Genomic DNA, 19,099 nt, shown 5'->3' with positions numbered 1-19,099 from the left:
ATTTTAGATCCTTATAATAAACGGAATTTCATGTCCAGATTCAAAATGAAGCTGTTTGTGTTTCCTTGGGGAAGACTGGTACATATATAATGAAATAAAAATAATAAGGGTGAGTTTTTCACACTTAATGCTCCAAAGGGGATTTTTTTTTTTTAATGTAACAAAAATTATGGGTACTTCAATATTTATAGTATGTACTCTTATTCTGTGCTGCAAACAGCTAGAGGTGGGGCAATCCAAGGGCTCCAAATTTTGACAACTTGACTAATTCACTTAAGACAAGGAAAGTGTTTTTGTGCTTAATTGGGAATTCAAATTTCAGGTTCTGACACATGCAAATACTGGTCAGAAGAGCAATAACAATGTGTGGGCGGAATACAATAACTTAGCAAAAGCACAAAGTAAAATGGCATTTTAAAAATCCTATTTCTTTTCCTGTGATTAACTGCGGATTGCAATTTTGTGTGAAATAATTCTATGAGACTACCTATCTAGGTAGGGTCACAGCTATAAACCAAGTAATTATTTTGGGTATAGACTTCTGCTTATTAATTCCTTTGAAAGCTAATGTATCCAGCTATATCCAACAAAATACCACTTTGGGCTGAGTGGGGTGAAACTGATGTGACACGGATATCAGAGGGGAATAAATTAGGCAAAGTTGCAATGACCTAGGAGAAGAACCAGCTCTACCAGTATAAAAAAAACAAGTGAGATTCATGGGCAAATGACAGGGAGCAGTAAGGTGCCTGTTTCCACAAGTGAATTTCATGTATTCCCAGTGTTAAACTATGATGGTGCATATCACAGAGACTTTTTTATGAAGAACTGGAAAGTAGAGCTTCCATCATGACAATATGTAGTCAAGCTCCTTCATGCTCACTACTTTTTGTAACTCCCATAAATCCTGGATTCCTTCGGGTACGGTGTGACACATATCCCAAAGATAGGTTAACAGATGCCAAATGATGGGTGTGGTGGTGAATGATGATCTCCACCTTCCATGTTTGTTGATGTCTGTGGGAGGTGAGAATGCTCTGGTACCATAACGTTTGAGGAACTAAATGGTTAGATTATTAAAAAAAAAAAAAAAATCCTACCTGCTCTTTTGCAAAGACACTGTACTCTGAAATTCAGTCTACTATCTTGTAGGTGCCTTCCCTGGGTACAATTACATTTTCCATCTGGCCTCATGGACTCTAAAACTAATTTTGAAAAATTGTTTGATTCACTGGTTCTGAATAGCAGGTCTTTACCAACAATAACAAATTTGGAGAATTATATGAGGGAGCTAAATTAAATCAGTTTTTTGCAGCTTTAACTGAATTAATTTTTATTTTCATTTTCTCATGAAATTAATAGTATATTTAATATCACTGTAATGAAAAAAAATCCCACCCATTTTTTTTTCTGTGTTCTTTGTATCACTTTAATACATCAGCCCAAAGAAAATAATCGTAGTTATTTTAATGAATATTTTGAAAGGAAATGATTTATCTACATGAACCACACACATAGCTAAAACTCCTCCTGTGACAGACTTTGAACTTACATTGTCTTTGTTTTGTTCTTTAGGAACACAAGCACACACACACACACACACACACACACACTCACTCACTCACTCTCTCTCTCTCAAATATTTCACACAATAAAAGAAAAGTTGTAATGGAAATAAGGCAGCTTCTTGGAGAGCTGATCATTGTAAAATCTAGTGGATTAAGAATATTCAATTCCCAGTTCTTTAGAGAACTATTTCTCAACCTAGGAGTGCTGCCTCCTGGAGAGGAGTGCAAGTAAATCCCTTAAAAATATTTTTTTTCTTCTTTCCCTTCTTTCCTCTTTGTTTTCAGTTGAAACTCAGCAAAAGCTAAGTCATAAATGCTCACCATGTGAAGAAAATGAGGAGGTAGGCAAGTTAAAGAGTAAACCAAGGCAATATGACAGACAGAGTTGGCTGTTTTGTGCCTTGCAATTTGTAATATCATACACTTTGATTTTTTTCCCTATTACCCTCTATTAAAACTCATGGATCGATTGCTGATTTACTCTACTTAGAATTAAAGTTAACTAAACAAGTCTAATATGTCCTACTATAAAATCAAATAGATGTTTATCTTTATATTATTTACTATATAAATATATCCATAAAGGTGTATTAATTTTTCTCAAATAACTATAACATCAGACAAACATAGAATTAAGCACTACTATTTCAGCTGATAGTTTGTGTTCATATTAAAAATTTGAACAAATTAATTCAATTTTCTACAGCCTATGAGTGAGTTCATGCCTAAAAGAGTAAATTTTAATACAGCAAAAGATAGCATGATGGAGGTGTTAATATGTATAGCTTAAAAGATTTCTGACTGATACACTGTGATATGGAATTTTTCTGTACACTGCTTTCCCTCATGGAATAACACAGCTTTCCACACAAACCACACATTGTTTGATCTTGTTCATGACAGCATGCATGCTGGTAATCCAGAAAGATACATTAGAAGTAGAAAAATATAACCTGCAGTAAGAAATGTTGAATAATTAAAAAATATAAAGATATCTTATAAGTAAGGAGTATTCTTTCACCTCAAGAGTACCCCTCGTGTGAGGATGGCATATGCAGAGACTGGTGAATGAATGGGTCAACAGTAACCCTAAAAAGACATATTTGGTGCTAGACATACAGACACTTCAAAAATAAAATAATAATTTATTATTCACACAAGCACCTGAAATTCCATTTATTTACTTATTATGTATGTATTTAACTCCTCTTTGCTTTACACTGCAGTGTGAATTCCTGGCTGAAAATCCTAAATGAAGGACCACATAATCAGTAAAGGTTCTTTTCACATTCTGTCTATCACAGCTATACTGTCTGTAACAGGCTTGTAGTTTATCAGAGTAGCTTTAGAAGAAATTGGTTTCAAAGACATTTTCAAAAAATGCTTGAGATATTTTTTATGTAAATATTCATTATTTTCATTTCATGTCTGTGGAGTTGCGTTATTTGTAAGTTTTATTATCGCTATATTATGTATCGGTTTATTCCTTTGTACCCCCGTGTGCAACTTGGTTTGTCCCCAGTTTTCCCGCCTTGTCCCCCCTTCCCGCCTCTCCAGTGGCTATCCATCACCCTGAAAGAGGCATTTTACCCGCCCCGGGTGCCTTGTCTATCACTCGGTGCCCCTTCCCATCCATCCAGAAGCTTCTACTCAGGGCACCGGGTGATTGGGCGAGGACCTGGGGCTCCCCCCATATCCTTCCCCCATTGGACCCCACCATATCCCCCCATCCCGGAGCCACCCCCTATCCCTATCCCCATTGGTCGTTGGATACCCCTCCCTTACAGTTTATAAGCCAGTGCAAGCACCTTGTGCTTGTTCCTGTTGGCTGGCACCGTTCTAGGATATTTGGCCCCGTTGGGCTACAATAAACTTGGACTTAGCCCCCAGCAGGATCCGCTCTTCATTTACCACCGCGAGGCTTGCTAGCGCTGCCTGGAACCCACAAAGGCACTCTCCAAACCCCAGCTGGGAGCGGCGGAGGGTGCCTCCATCGCCCGCCCTCGCCCCAGGACGAGAGCTAGCGGGGGCTGAGATCAGGGATCTGGGGCGGGAGCGCGGCACATGTCTTTTTCACATTTCCATTAAAGGGGTTGAGAACAACTACAAATGCAACCCATCCACAGGTGCAAACCTGTGTTGTTGGAAATACATTTTTAAAATCTGAAGATTTCAGTCAAATAAAAGATCTAACTAGCCTTGATTACTTCTTGTGTTGAGCCACTTTCTTTTTCTTCCTGAATAGTCCTTGTATTTATAGTAACTTATTCATAGTTTGTCTAGTAAGAAAGACTCTAAAAATAACAAGCCTCAGAAATTTTGATTATTTCCTTAACAATTTTGTGCATTTGTATTCATACACACACTTATTCTGAATTCATGGTCTTGGAAAGAAAAGTTTCATGACCTAAGGGAGAGGAAAGTTTATTTGTGACACTTCCTCTGATTGTACTCCAATTGGTGTCAACACTACTCTAAGTTTTCATTTCACAAGCACTGTTGTAGCCACATGTGTATCCAAACACTTACACCAGGATATGCTGAACCTTTGATTCCCTTCAGAATTAGTATCCTAGAGATAACAATGAAGGTTTGTTTTTTTTTTTTAACTAACTGTAATAAGTTGTCCCTGACTCCTCTTCCTTTTGAAAAAAAGCTTCTCACAGGTGGGGGATATATGATCAGAAACAAGAAATTGTATTTTTTGATGACCAGTTGTAGGAAGACGTATTGTTGCACAAAAAACAATGTACAATCTGAAAAATTATTACTCAAGTTTTCAAATGGGTAAGGGAGAGGCTAGTGAGTGAACCTAAGAAAAATCTGTTTGCATACAAGGAGAGAGGGGAAAAATAACATTTTTTCTAATTTGAGACTGGGAAACTTTTTTTATATAAAAATATCAGAAGAATATGCTAAAACTGGAAGAAGTGCAAGGGAAATTAAATTTCCATTAAAATGTGCAAGACTTTCCAGCTCTTCCCTGAGCAGAAATCATCTCCTCAAAGTTTATATACTGGGTGTGGCATTCTGTATGGAATATGCCCTTGGCCAGTCCAGGTCATCTGTCCTGTATATGTTCCTTCCTGGTGTTTTGTGCACCTGTTCACTGTCTAAGCATGGGAAACTGAACAGTCCTTGACCGAAGATAAGCACTACTGAGCAACATCCTTGTGTTTTTAACATTATTCTCATACTAAATCCAAACACAACACTGTACCAGCTCCTAGCAAGAAAATTAACTCTATCTCAGCCAAAACCAGGACACATCCACTGGAACTTTCCTTGAGGAAAATTAGTGCATTTACTGCCATTCTGCTATGATAGAATGTAGCTATAGAGAACAAAAATAATTCTGTTTTTTTCATGTGTTTTTAATTCAAAAGGAAAATAATTCTTCTGTTATTTATTAATAATGCCCCATGGGGAGGAATGTGCAAAACTGATCATACACATAAAGACAAGACTTACACCATCTTTTTACAGAAAGTCATGTTAGGAACATGATCTGGAGAGCAACTATAATGAAAACTTGTCAAGTAATGTGCACTTTATGCAGAACTATATAATAAAAATAAATCTTTAGAAAATAATTTGTTGAACTATTTGCTGGATCTTGGAGTATTAAGAAGCTTTTTTAACGGATTAAGCTTTTGGATCAGAAATGCATGTCGCAATAAAAATCCTTGCACAGGTATAAATACATGTGTGATCATCAAACAGAAGAAAACAGCCTTTCATGAATAACACCATGTACCAATTCAATGTGTGCTTCAAGAAGGATGAACGAAAGGCACCGTTTAAGCTAAAAGCAAATTTGCCTACAGATTGTAATACCAAGCTGAGATTCAGCTGAGCTATTTTGACCATGGCATGAAGCTGAGTCGGAGAAGGTTTAGGTTGGAAATCTGGAAAAGTTTTTTCACTCAGATGGTGACTGAGCTCTGAAACAGGCTCCCCAGGAAAGTGGTCACATCAACAAGCCTGGCAGAGTTCAAAAGTATTTAAACAACAACCTCAGGCGCATGGTGTGACTCTTGGGAATGGTCTGTGCAGGGCCAGGAGCTGGGCTTGATGATCCTTGTGGGTCCCTTCTAACTCAGCATATCCTATGATTCTAAGACTTAAGTATAAATATATAAGTATAAAATATGTTTTGGCAGACATGTTTGCTTTCTTTCCCCTATTATTTTTACCTATTGTTTTAATAATTTCTCTTTGGCTTCCACCCTTATTGACCTGTTCATATTTTTCTGTACTCTTCCTACTTTTATGAATAGAATAAATATATCCTATTTCTTTTTTGTCACTGAATGCCATTTTCTATTTGGGCTTCTCTTTCAGGTCCTCTTTTAATTTTTTTTTTTTTTTTCATATTTCTGCTTGTATTTTATCCACATTTTGTCTGTATTTCCTCACTCTGAAACTGTTTTATCTACATTATAATTCTTTGCCAGGTTGATAGCTGGTTCAGCTTCTATGAGTGTCTTCCCTGTGCTAGAGATCTCATAGAAAATGAATTGTATTTCAGTTGCAAGAATACTTGCATTTTCCCATAGCATCCACAGCAAACAAGTACCCAAATTTGTGCTTGCAGAGATGCATGCACTTAAGCAAACAAATATCTATTGGATATATGACAGCTCAATTAACAGACAATTATTCAGATCATACTTTATTTTTGTTTTAAGAAGAATCAGTGTCATATGAAATCACTCTTCAAGTAAACATAGACTGTCTGCTAAATCTGTCTTGCATAAAGATAATGCCTAGAACTTCATCTATCATTTTTAAACTTCCAATGGTTTTAGAATTTACATTGATAATAACAGCTGGTTTTTGTGAGAGATGTTCTTCAAACCCTTAAAATGGACTCAAGATTCTCTCTTGCAAAAAACAAGTGACTTTCTGTGACCAGGAACTAGCTTCTGCCATAGGCAATATATGACTGTTTTTATTTATTTTGCTGAATTTTTTTCAGGTTTTTTTTTTTTTTTTGTGTGTGTGTTTGTTTTTTTTTTTTTTGGTGGGGGGGGTTGTTGGTTTGATTTGATTTGGTTTGGTTTGGTTTTTTATTTACATAAAAAATGAAAATCCTTCTTGACTGGGTGAGTTCTCAAGTATTTCCATAAAATTCACTGACAAATAATAAAATGCACGAACAAACTACTTCAGAAATGCAGTGTCTTCTTATAAGAAAATTAGGACTAACAAAAAAACAAACATTACATGTGTTTACCACTTCAGACACAGATTCACAAAACATGAACGTTCAACTCCTGCCATACAAAGAACCCATAAGTGGACAAAAATGGGAAAACAGTATTTAGAGGCTATTTATAAATGATAGTGCAAATAAATAGAAGAGGGGTTTTGTGCAAATAATTAAGACAACAGATTCTGCATCTGAAACTCTATGTTCTATACCTTTTGCTTTCTTGGAAATGTCCTCTGTAAGCCCTATGAGGAGCAGCTGAGGGAGCTGGGGTTGCTTAGTCTGGAGAAAAGGAAGCTCAGAAGTGACTTCATTATTCTCTACAATCACCTGAAAGAATGCTGTAGCCAGGTGAGGGTTGGCTTCTTCTCCCAGGCAGCCAGCAAAAGAAGAGGAAATGGCCTCAAGCTGAGGTTCAGGATGGACATCAGGAAAACTTTTTCATGGGAAGGGTGGCTGGGCATTGGAACATGCTGCCCTAGGAGGTGGTGAAATTATCATCCCTGGAATTACTCAAGAAATGATTGAATGTGGTGATCAGTCAGAGGCTGGACTCAATGATCTTGGAGGTATTTTCCAACCTTAATGATTCCATGATTCTGTATCATGTTTTCTGGCACAAATGGACTCTATTGTATTTCAATGGGGTCTTGAAATATCTTTGAAAGAAATATAATCTTTAGAGAAATTTTGCTCATAAATGCAAGCACTGATTTCTTTCTGACCTGCAGTAACAAAACAAGGGATTTATTCAACTACATGCCTTCCTACTTCTAGTACTGTGATAGATTTTTTAACTTCCCAAGACGAAATACATGCTGAAGTCCACAAATGAATGCATCCTGTCTTGTTTACAGCCCTTAAATGACTAGGAAAATGGTTTATAACACCAAGACTATAATTTTTCTGCTTTATTAGTGAGCATTGTAAGATTTTTGTGACTTTCACCTTACCTGACAGATTGCAGGCAGTCTCTGAGAATTTTAATGCCTACTTATTTATTTAACTTATTTCCATTGCTACTAAAAATAGTTATTCTAAAGACTTATTTGTTCGATCTTGCACTTTTCAGGCTATTCACTGGAACACTTTTATGTTATGTGTCTCTATGTATATTTAAAACTGAAGATGTGGATAATTTGAGTTTAAGTGTATAGACAAAATTAATAGTCATAGCTTTCCTGTGTCTTAAGAGACAAAGTTTTTTTTAACGCTATCAGCATTTTTGGGTGCAAACATGAAACAATCAGAAAACACTTGATTCTTAGAAGCTGGACATTGAGCATTCTCGAGGGGAGACTCTGTACAGGGTTAGGGTTAGAGTTATCTCTTCTTAAAATATTATTCTGCGGTGTTGAAAAAAAAATATTTATTGCATTATTCTGCTGAAGAGGTGTAAGAAAAATCCAAATAAAGCTTGGCAGATTGTGAGGAAATAATCTTCTGTGAAGTTACTAACTTATCAAAAGTTAATAAATGAACCAAAGGTGGTGAAGTAGCCTCTGGCTGGCAATCAAAATTCTTAATTACCTCAGTGTCTGTGAGCTGCTTTGAGGAAGAAGACAACTTGTTCTAACACACTCTTTTACTTTCCAGTATCCAGCCGAGTTCTGTATTATGCAAGTTTATTGAGCAATAGCTCAGGGTCCTGATATAAAAAATAATGTCCACAACTCTATGATGGTTAAGATCAGAAATCTTTCTATGTGCATTTAAAAATGAAAAGATATATAGTAGTAGAAACTTTTGAAATGTTCCTATAAAAGACGGATTAGTAGGACTTTCACACAGCGTTTTATCATTGGAAGATAAGCTGTGGTGGAGGTTAATTTTGCTGTCCATAAAGGTGCAAGCTGAATGTAAATATCTCACAAGAGGATCTACATTTTGCATGGAATTTCAATATATTTTGCTCTTGAAATGCCATAAACATCAGTCTGCTGCCAGTATGTTTCAAATTATTTGGCATGTCAGCTATATGTTCATAAACTTATAGATCTAAGAGCTCTTTTAGGTAGTTTCCAGGGAAGTTATAGCCTCCAAGGTGTTAAGAAAATTTGCAGCTTGGTAGACAACAAAGACAGAAATAGAAAAAATGAAAAGTTGCATGTAAGTGTGAGGCAACCATGGGAATAGAAAAAAATGCAAAATAAGAAAAGCTTATGGAAAGGAGAAAAGAAGAACCACGTAGACATGCACAAAAAGCAAAAGACTGCTTAGATTATACAGGAACAGAAAAACATAGAGTAAGCTGATTGTTGGAATAAAGTGAGAACAAGGACAACACAAAAAACAATCTAAAAGGGAGGAGTATAACAGAAAAATGTTATGAGGCTAAGTGGCAAGCAACAGGAGAGAAACAGGTTAAAGTTAAAAAGTTGGAATACCAGAAGAGGATACAGACTGAAAATAAATTTAGAAGTCTTCTGGTAATCAATCAAAATTTCCAGAGAGGTTTTTAATAATTTCTCCTCAGATCTTCTTAAACATTTTTGAAAATCACCTTTGTGTTATTTAATCCATGTTTTTGACTAACTAAAACTTTCTCATATTTAATTGGTTAATGGTTTCTAATGCTAACTACGGCATTTTCATTTCCTCCCAAATAGATCATATTTTGTTAGCCCCCCATCAGGTTATGTTTACCACAGTGACACCGTACAAGAAAAGCAAAGCTGTTGAATGCAGAACTATTCCAATAACTTCCTACTATTCCTTGAATCCTGATATTTGAATAATAATTACAGGGGAGGGATGGGTACAGGAGACAAGGAATATAAGCAAAAGTGTAGTTCATTACAGAGCAAGTCACTTTGCAAGAAATAGAGTGGAACAGGAGCACTTTCAACAGTGAGGACGAACAAGAAAATGGTTGCGTGACTCTATCACCAAATATACTGTAATTTAATTGACACAGTCTGTGAAAGCCTTGCCTGCGGATTTTTTGGAAGTGAGTTCTGTTTAATTTATGGTTTTGAAAAAAGAAGATGAAGACTGCTGTTTTGACAGGGCTTTGTGACCCCTTTACAACAGCTGTCCATATAATGCTCAGACACCGCTGAGTTGCTAACTCAAAAATAATGTCCTGAGACCACTTTGTGAGGGTTGAGCTCATTAGCTTGCCACAAAAGGAATCAGTATCGAATGTCTGAAAGCATTTCGCCTTAATCCATTTTCAACTGAGGGCAGAATCTCCTTACCATTGGTTGGAAACTGTAGAGATAAGTATTATTTGCTAAACCTCAGTCCAGTGCATGATAAATCCCCTTGACATCAGCGGGCTTCAATTAAATTCATGAAAGTGCCAAGACTCTTTTCTCTACTTGTTTAAGCAACTTACACATCAGTAGGAGAATGATAACTTTAAATCCATTGCAATCAGATATTATTTTTCTTCATACAAAGCAGATGGTCAGAGAGAACACAACAAAAAATCCTGAACTTGTTACTTTTTGGCACCAAGCACTTAAATATATGGTGGTAAGCTGCTTCAGTCTTTCACTGTATAATGTAAATGCACATGTCTTCTAATTATTCTCCAGCCTAGTGATTAAGGAATTACCTTAAGCTCCTGCAGATGTGAGTTTGAATCTCCTCAGGCTCAAGAGAACACTGAACACTGGCCTCCCACTTTTTTGTTAAGCACACTTTTCACACTTTTTACATCCCTCCCTACATACTCTCTTTCATTGCTTCCCCGTCTACTTTGTTTCTTATAAATATCTAGCTTTACAGGAAATCTCAATCTCAAAACTGAAATGGCATCTAAACAAATCCTCAGATATTTGGAAAGATTATGATTAAGAATACACTTTTACTTCTATTTTCTAGTTATCCTTCCTTCCTTGAATCCTCATTTGCCAGCACCTCCTTCTCTGAGTACACCATCATTCTGAATGGAATTAATCTAAGTAGCTCTGCATCCCACTTTTAAAAAGAATCATGCTTTTGCCTGAGATGAGTACCCAACCTCCTGCATACAGTCTTTTTGCCACTCAGTCTCCCTTTCTAGTAGCTGTTCTGATTCCGGAGTCAGAAGCCTGATTCTTTCCCTTTCCAATGAATCAGAAACTCTCAGCAAAGTAAACTTCACTGCCAGAGACTGATCCCTAACAATTAGGTGGTACAGCTGCATTTGAGAGCTCCTTTTGCAAAGCCATGATTTATGGCTGAAAAGATTCAGGATCAGAAATTATACTTCCTGCAAACATACAAACATTTCCCACAATAAATGTAATTGCATTCAACTACCATACTTGCAGCTTTATGAAACTGGCCAGAATCCAGGTTTATTTTGAGGTCATAATTGTACTCTATGTATTGGTTTCACTAGGTTCTAAATGCTTTTTAGTTAAACTCTGCCTCTTTTACTCTCCAGCACTTAAAATATTATCTTTCTCCATTGCCTCTTCAGTCCTGTCCATCTTCAGTATCTCTTACTCTGTGCCTTTATCCTTAGGCTCTTTTCCCTTTTCCCATTCTGTTTTGGTATTGACACTTCAGTCCCCTTCCAGGAATTTATAGCCTTTGGCTACTTTTCTAAGTCTTTGCTCATCTCCCCATGGAGTAAAAGAGTAGGATGTGGCTTAAACTTAAATAGCTGGCAGGGAAAGGAGCATAGATATTGCATATCTTTCTTTTAGCTGATGACTCAGGAGAAAAAGTCAGAGATATCTGCTGAGAGGTGTATAGGCAAAAAGAACATCTGCTCAAAAGCTTGACACTAAGCTTCTGAATATATTTTCTCTGCAGACTTCCTAGTGTGTTCAAGGAAACAAGGGAATCAGTTAAGATGCAAACTTCTGTCTCTCTCACATCATATGGATGGGCACAGGAATCCTACTGCCAGTTATTAGCGCTTTCTCAGCACCTCTAGAAAGTTTTAAGAAAGATGATGTTGATGGGATTAGGCTTCAACTTTGCTTCTTGGAGAACATTTAAATCAGAAAACTCTAAGTAAAAGCAATTAGTCTTAAGTGTTTCAAAAAAAATATTTAACAGGGTACACGCACCATGTTCATTGAACTTATATCACTGACATGTCCTACCACTTCTGCATCACAACACAAAGGATATCTCTTAACTTGAGCAAAGCTACATCTCCAGTTTTTGTCTGAGAAATTAAATACTTTTTTTTCAACACTTCATATATTCAAATTGACCCAAAGGCATTACAGTCAGAGCTCCTACTTAGGACAATTTTAGTATTTTCTGGTCAATATGTCAACTATTATTCACTGAAGTTTTTTTGTAAGGTATTCTACAACTATTGACCCAAAACCTGACATTTTTGAGCTTTTATGCACCACTTTCCAGAGTTTAAAGAAAAAGTCCCACTACAAACCAGCAATCTGAACTTTCATTCATTTAATTTCAAGAAGATTAATATATAAAGACAAAATATATATCAAGAATATATGCCAATAAAAACAAGCGGGAAAAAATCAGATTTTTTTCCTTTCCCAAGATTATGACTGATTTTCTGAATTTGCTACAGTTACCAACCTTGCTTAGAGTCAAATTCTTTGCTACTTACATAATTAGACTTGCTATACTTTGACCCTTCCCACATGTTTAAGACAACATATTAGACTATGTTTAGTGGTGTCTGAAGGTGACCTAAGAAATCTATAAAACTGTCTGCGGAAAATCAGTATTGCCCAATTGTAGGAAATCAGAAATAATTTTCTAAAACAGAAAAAAAACCCTCTTTCCTTTTAGTAGTTTTTGAACAGCTGATTTTTTTGTTTTCATCTTTTCCTCCATCTTTCTCCTTCACTTAAAATATAAATGTCTAGATTTTTGAACCTCATTGTTTTCTTTTTTTTATAAGTATTTCACTTAAATTTATACATTTTTCCTGACACTTATTCTTTTATACCATCATTTAGATTATCATTATAATATCAGTATGTATATATATAACAATGTATTGGGTTTACATGGCATCCACCTGCAGCCTGTGGAGGTCCATGGTAGAAGAGGGATCCACCTGCAGCCTGTGGAGGTACTCGGTGGAGCATGGATCCACCTGCAGCCCATGGAGGACTCCATGCTGGAGCCCAAAGGATGCTGTGAGCCATGGGAAACCCACACTGGTGCAGGCTCCTGGCAGGACCTATGGATTATGAAGAAAGAAGCCCAGATTAGAACAGGTTTGCTGGCAGGACTTGTGACCCTCCAGGAGACCCACACAGGAGCAGTCCTTCCTGAAGGATTTCACCCTGTGGAAAGGATCCATACTGGAGTAGTTTGAGAAGTGCATCCCATGAGAAGGATGCTGAAGTTTATGGAGGGCTGTGATTACACATTACTGACACCCTGTAGGAGCAACATTTCTCAGCTCCCCTGGCAACAAGCTCATTGGGATCATATGATGGAAATACTATCAGTTTTTTCAGCCCACAGCATTCCAGCATTAGACAAGAGGAACTCCAAATGCAAACAGGGAAAAAAACCCACTTAACTAGCTCAGAGGGAAATGTGATGGATGAAAGGTAACTATCTATACTGCTCAAAGGGACCATGTTTGAGAATGAAGTTGGGTTATTCTGAGATTTTAGGCAAGATAAACAGTTGAGGGAATTATATTTGTAGCTATTGTGGTATCAGGTATGTTGGTGGAGGCAGGTATTTCAATGAGAAAACACAATAATGTGAAAAACAGTAAGGTGATAGTGGAAGAGAATTTAGTGCATTAAAACTTCACCAACCCTCTTTGTAAGCAAAATTTGTCTCATATGAACGTCAAAGGGTTTTGACTAAGTCTGATACATTGTTATCAAAACTAAAGCAGAAAAAAACTATAAAAAATTAAAATAGGCAAACTAAAAAATCACAAATCTGATTAAATATTTTTGTCTTGATTTAGAAAGATGCTTAGCTTGAAGAGATAAAAACATATTAAAAAGGATTTACAAGTAATTAAAAACGGTAATTATATTTTCTTTTCTTTGCTGTATGTAAGAGCAGTAGGCTATAGATATTAGGAGGCTATTAAAATCAGAAATATGTTTCTAGTCCTTGCTGTGTCTGAGAGACACAAGCAATTCTTGTCCTATGACACTTTTAGAAGATATCATTAAATCATGCAAAAGGGTTGCTGATGAAAAAGCCACAAATTAAAAAGCATTCTTTCTCTTTCCAGGTCTGCTGAAATGAGCCATAATTTTGAGTAGCTTTTGACAGGCATTAGTGCATGTTTTTGTTTGCTGTCCTTTACAAGCTTCCTTTAGGCCACCTCATATGGTGATTTCTGCTAGGATTACAGGAGCGCAAAGGGCTGAATCCAGCCACAGTTTTGTTCCACTGTTTGCAGAACTCTGACATCAACCTAGACTCAGTCACATCAACCTAGAAACCTGAGTGATGTGATTAGGAGATGATGCCAGAGTAGCATCCAGCGATGGTGCCAGTTCATTGCATACACCTTCAGGCTTTTTTTGGAGTGCCCTCAATACAGCTCCAAGAAGTGATGAAAACTGTAAATAGTTATCCAGAGTGGCATAAAGTTATTAGTCCAGTGATGTATCTCCTTTCACAACACCAGTTATTTAACACATATCACGTCTGTTTAGGTGTTCAAAGAGTGAGAAGCACTTGCCATTATTTTCTGAAAATTTGCTCATAATATCAACATATTACAGAGAAGGTGGAACAATATATCCTATTTTCCTGTCTGTCAACACTGTGGAAATTTAATGAGAAGTTAAGAGAGACCTGTGAATGTAAAAGGGTAGTAACTCAATGTATCAATAGAACATCTCGTCACATCATGGCCTTAACGTCAAGTAGCTTAGTAGACTCAAATAGAACTGAATTTTTGTAAGAAGAGTAAAGGTATAGGTTTTATACTGTTGAAAGTTTCCAAAAGGGAAGCCTGACATCACATTTCATGGACAGTTGTCATTTTAATTAGTAAAAATTTCATTTGGACCTGTGAAGAGGAGAAGGATATTGGGATGTGTATCCATCTATTATGGAATTTTGGCATTTTTTCTTCTGTTAGTACTGAAGAAGTTGAAGTATGCAATAAAATGGACTGTGCATTGGAATCAAATGTGGAGATTTATTCCATCAGTGGGAATATACATGGCAGCAATATTCTTCCTGTAGAGAAAGAAGTAGGAAAAAAATGCATTAGGCTTTGCCACAGCAATATTTATTCTTTTTAAGAACAAGAATTGCAAGCATTCAAATTTTTACTACCCAAGTTATATTTAGGATTTTTCCATATTTTAATTGTAAGCTGTTATAAATGTGCTATCTCTAAAATGCTTTGGCATTTTGTTCAATTTACAGTGCTGAGCTGTCTTTAATCTTCTTTTTACTGTGCAAGACTATTTTCTTTGGCAGCTTCTGGCAATAAAGACAACAAGAACCCACTCAACCCAGTAACAAACAAAAAGTAATTAAAGGTTTTTTTAGGGATCCATGCAATTAATTTCCTTCAAAGACTTGCTCAAACTAGCTTTGCAGGCCATGAAAAGAAGAATGACCAAGCAGAAAGTGATTCTAGGCCCAGCAGGAATAAAACATGTCCTAGAATCTGATAGTATACACTAAGCTGAAAAATCCCTAGCTCTGAAACCCAGGACAACTGTTAGCAGTGATAACAGTTGTCAGTATTTTTAAACACGTGGGAACAGTTATTTGCTAGGCACATTTAAAAAGAGGTGAATAAATGGAAAACTTTCAGGAAAGGAAGAGTAAATTCCCTCAATCTAACGCTATGGTAGGTTGCCATTAGTTTTGCTTTTCCCTAAGGTACTGAAAATTAAATAGAAAAAAAATAGAAAAAGAAGTCTGTGGAATTTCTGTTTGTGCTAAACAGATAGGTTAAATGTGATTTTGAATACAGTGATTCTAGCGTGCAGTCATAAGCAATATCTGCACATCAATTTATCCTATTGATTACATTAGAATTATCTCACATTTTGGATGTCCTGGGGCATCTGTAATACTGATTAAAATTAAGTTCTAGTTCATTAATTATCTCTAAAATGAAACAAAGTGACATGACAGGCATAGCTGTCTGAGATTAATCAGAAAGTATTCTTCAAATTATGAACTACTTTTCATCAATAGTTCTGTGGGAACATGTATTTAACCCAATTTACTAAAAACATATTGTTATGTTCAGTTCGCCAACCTAAATTTTTTCATCTTCCTTTACATATTTTGAAGCCATTCCTTACATGAAATTCCAAAATGGAAGTCATTAAGCACACCAAACAATAGAATGTGTGCCTGTGTGCTAGCAATAATGTCCAAACATTAATCCATGTGTATTTTCCATGTGTATTACCAAAGGGACAACAATATGAATGAACAATATTCAGGGCTGGTCTCTTTTCTCTGTCTTTTAGCAAAAACAGGCTTAACTATTGGCAGATTCTGTAGCAGAACTACAGCTGGGCACTACTAACAGAATGGGAAATTTTGTTTACTAGTCAAAATCTTTGCTGTAAGTATCTGATGAAAACCTGTAGTAACACACTTTTGGCAAGGGGAAAAAATATAGTATAAAGAAATCAGAATGTTTAAAAAAACAGAGGGCCTATGCTTTTGTTAAAGAAAGGACTTTCCACATCATCATTGTTCCATAGTCGTAGTCTAGCCCATTGCACCAAATGAACATGAAAGATGAAAGAATATCTTTGTACCTTTTCAATTATTCCATAAGACCCCATAGTCTAAGGGCAGGGTTTGTTATCTTTCAATACCTCATATGAAGACCATATTTATAAAATTATAACATTTCTATTCTCCTAAGGATGCAATAAGTAATAAGATTTTTCCAGTGCTGCATGTCTTTGAGAAATATCATCATCACTACCTCTTTCTCAGGAATTTTCTTTTTAAAATATGGAAACACTAGGAGCTTTACTTTTTTAATTGCCTCCTGTAGTCCCTGAAACAATGCATGGGATATACCCACTCAGGTCAAGCCTATTCTACAACCACAAAACAAATGTCAACAGTTCAAAATAATCTTTCAGATTATAACTGTGAGCTAGCTGTATTTTATTATGTTATTCCAACCTTAAATTTCTTGATGCACAAAAGATTTATATTTTTTCAAACAAACTTCTGGGTACATCAAAATCAAAAGTGGATACTATTGTTTAGTATTCAGAAGTTTATCACTTCAATATCATTGATAAACCCTGCTGGTAAAAACAACCAGCACAAAAATATAGGTTTCTCCTCCATTTTTCCATCTGTGTCAGTGGTTAACAGAGATATACCAGTGATAGAGAATGAAAATTTCATTATATACTGCTTCAGGTATGATTAGCACTTTCCAATGTGAAATTCATAATATATGGGCATAAGTTTCAAGGGAAAGTAAAGAAACTCTAAAATTTAATACTGAGTTTCAAGACATAGACAAAGTTAGGAACTCACTGCATAAAATTCAGACACATAGAGACTTTGCTACCATATGGTTTTTTAGAAATTAATATATGGGAACACTTTCTAGGAAGTGCCTTTCCTAAGAATAAATGAAGCATAGTTGAAATCAGTGTTTATAGTGACATTTGCAATAAAGAATGGAGGTGAATAATTACATGAAGATATGAGTTATGGATAGTTTTAAAATTGGAAATTAATGTACTTTATTATCTGTAGATTAAAATTTACAAAAAACTTTGAAAAACCAAGATACATAATGTAAAATACCACTCAATGAACTTTTATTGGTATTTTTCACTTTCTATGTAAGTCTTCAGCTTCTTTTTCTTAGAAACATGATTAACATTGTAATGTATTACTTCATAAAATTAAGTAAAGAATACCTTCAGTATCTGGATTTCTTGAAATACAGAATTATTTTCTAAAGTTTTCTGTTGTGAATTATGTTAACACAGTGAAGAAGTCTGAGTACTATTGCAATAAATAAAAGAGCTAGAGAATAACCACAAGCCTGAAATCCTTTCCTCACACCAGTTAGCTGTTCCTTTGCTCCATGACTGATTTAGACTGCTAACAGCGTGCTCTCCAGGAAAATATCTGGGAATTGATTGGTTCACTTCAGATCTGTTCACAATGGGATAAAAGCAAGTGTTTTTTTTTTCCCCTTTTCCAAGTCCATCAACAATTATCCCAGCAATCTCTGCATCTCCAGAATCCTCCTTATATGATGCCAGACCCTTGTTTCATCATTCATATAAAACAATGATCTGTAATACAACCTCCACATTATGTTACATTCCTTGAACTGAAAATAAACCTGCACCAAATAACAGTGATGATTCAGGAATACTATGTAAGAGTCAGAGCAGCTGCAGTCCAAATGGTTTATAGCATGCATGTAAAAAGTCTAATCCAAGAGAGCTCCTGATCACTGTGAACAAACCCTTCCATGCTGTGTGGCCCAAAGTATGTGATTATCTAAAAATCCACAAAGCCAGATAACTAAGTCATTCATAGTGAATATTACTCTTAAAATGTTTTCCAGGAAGAAACAAATAAATGATATGTTTTTAAAAATACACTGGTAACGGCTAAAGTAAAACATGAAAAATTAGTGACTCAGTATGGCAGGATAGCATAAAGCCTCATTGCTAGCTTCAGTTTCTTTTGAACCCCTTTCTGTGCAGCAAAGCCAGAAAGGCTGTTATAATCTACTCACTGTTACCAAAATTAGCAGTCTTTTCTAAAGTAACAATAGCAACATAATAATAACTCTTACTGCAGAGATACCAGACAGACATTAGGGAATGGATTCATATTCAGCATCTGCCATTTGTAATTTATTACATTTATAAGAGAAGATTCTTGAACTTCAATTAAAAGAATATTGTTAAGCAAATTATATAGCATAATGTGTTATTTTGAGCTTTGTTTTTATTACTTATTTTAAACTTTTCTACCTGTATCACAGCACCATATTTGAAAAGGACTCCTGGACAGTAATCCTATTGTTCTTGCTTTGAATATGTCATAGGCTCTTTTCCCTTTAAGATAGAGTTTGATATTTAAGAACTACACCTGTTGTGTTTACACAGCACTTAGCAGAAGTACAACAATATGTATTATTTTTTCTAATATTGTTTATTAAGGAAGCAGTCCACAAGGAGACATGATATCATAACTTTTATCCTGTGCGATGAAATTCCCCACAAAACCCTGGATTCTGTGATTTCACCATTCATTCTATGTCAAAATACTAATTGTATTTATAATGATAATTCCAACTAGGAGTCCGAGGGGTCATTCACCCATTTGTCTCCCCAAGACCATGGTTTCAGTGACCATGTCTATTGGATTACCTTTGAATGCAGACAATAGAAGTTCAGTGGTGCATTAT

The sequence above is a fragment of the Lonchura striata genome, chromosome 2 (genome assembly GCF_046129695.1).
Source record: "Lonchura striata isolate bLonStr1 chromosome 2, bLonStr1.mat, whole genome shotgun sequence".
Classification (NCBI taxonomy): Eukaryota; Metazoa; Chordata; class Aves; order Passeriformes; family Estrildidae; genus Lonchura; species Lonchura striata.
Note: the sequence above shows the minus strand (reverse complement) of the source record.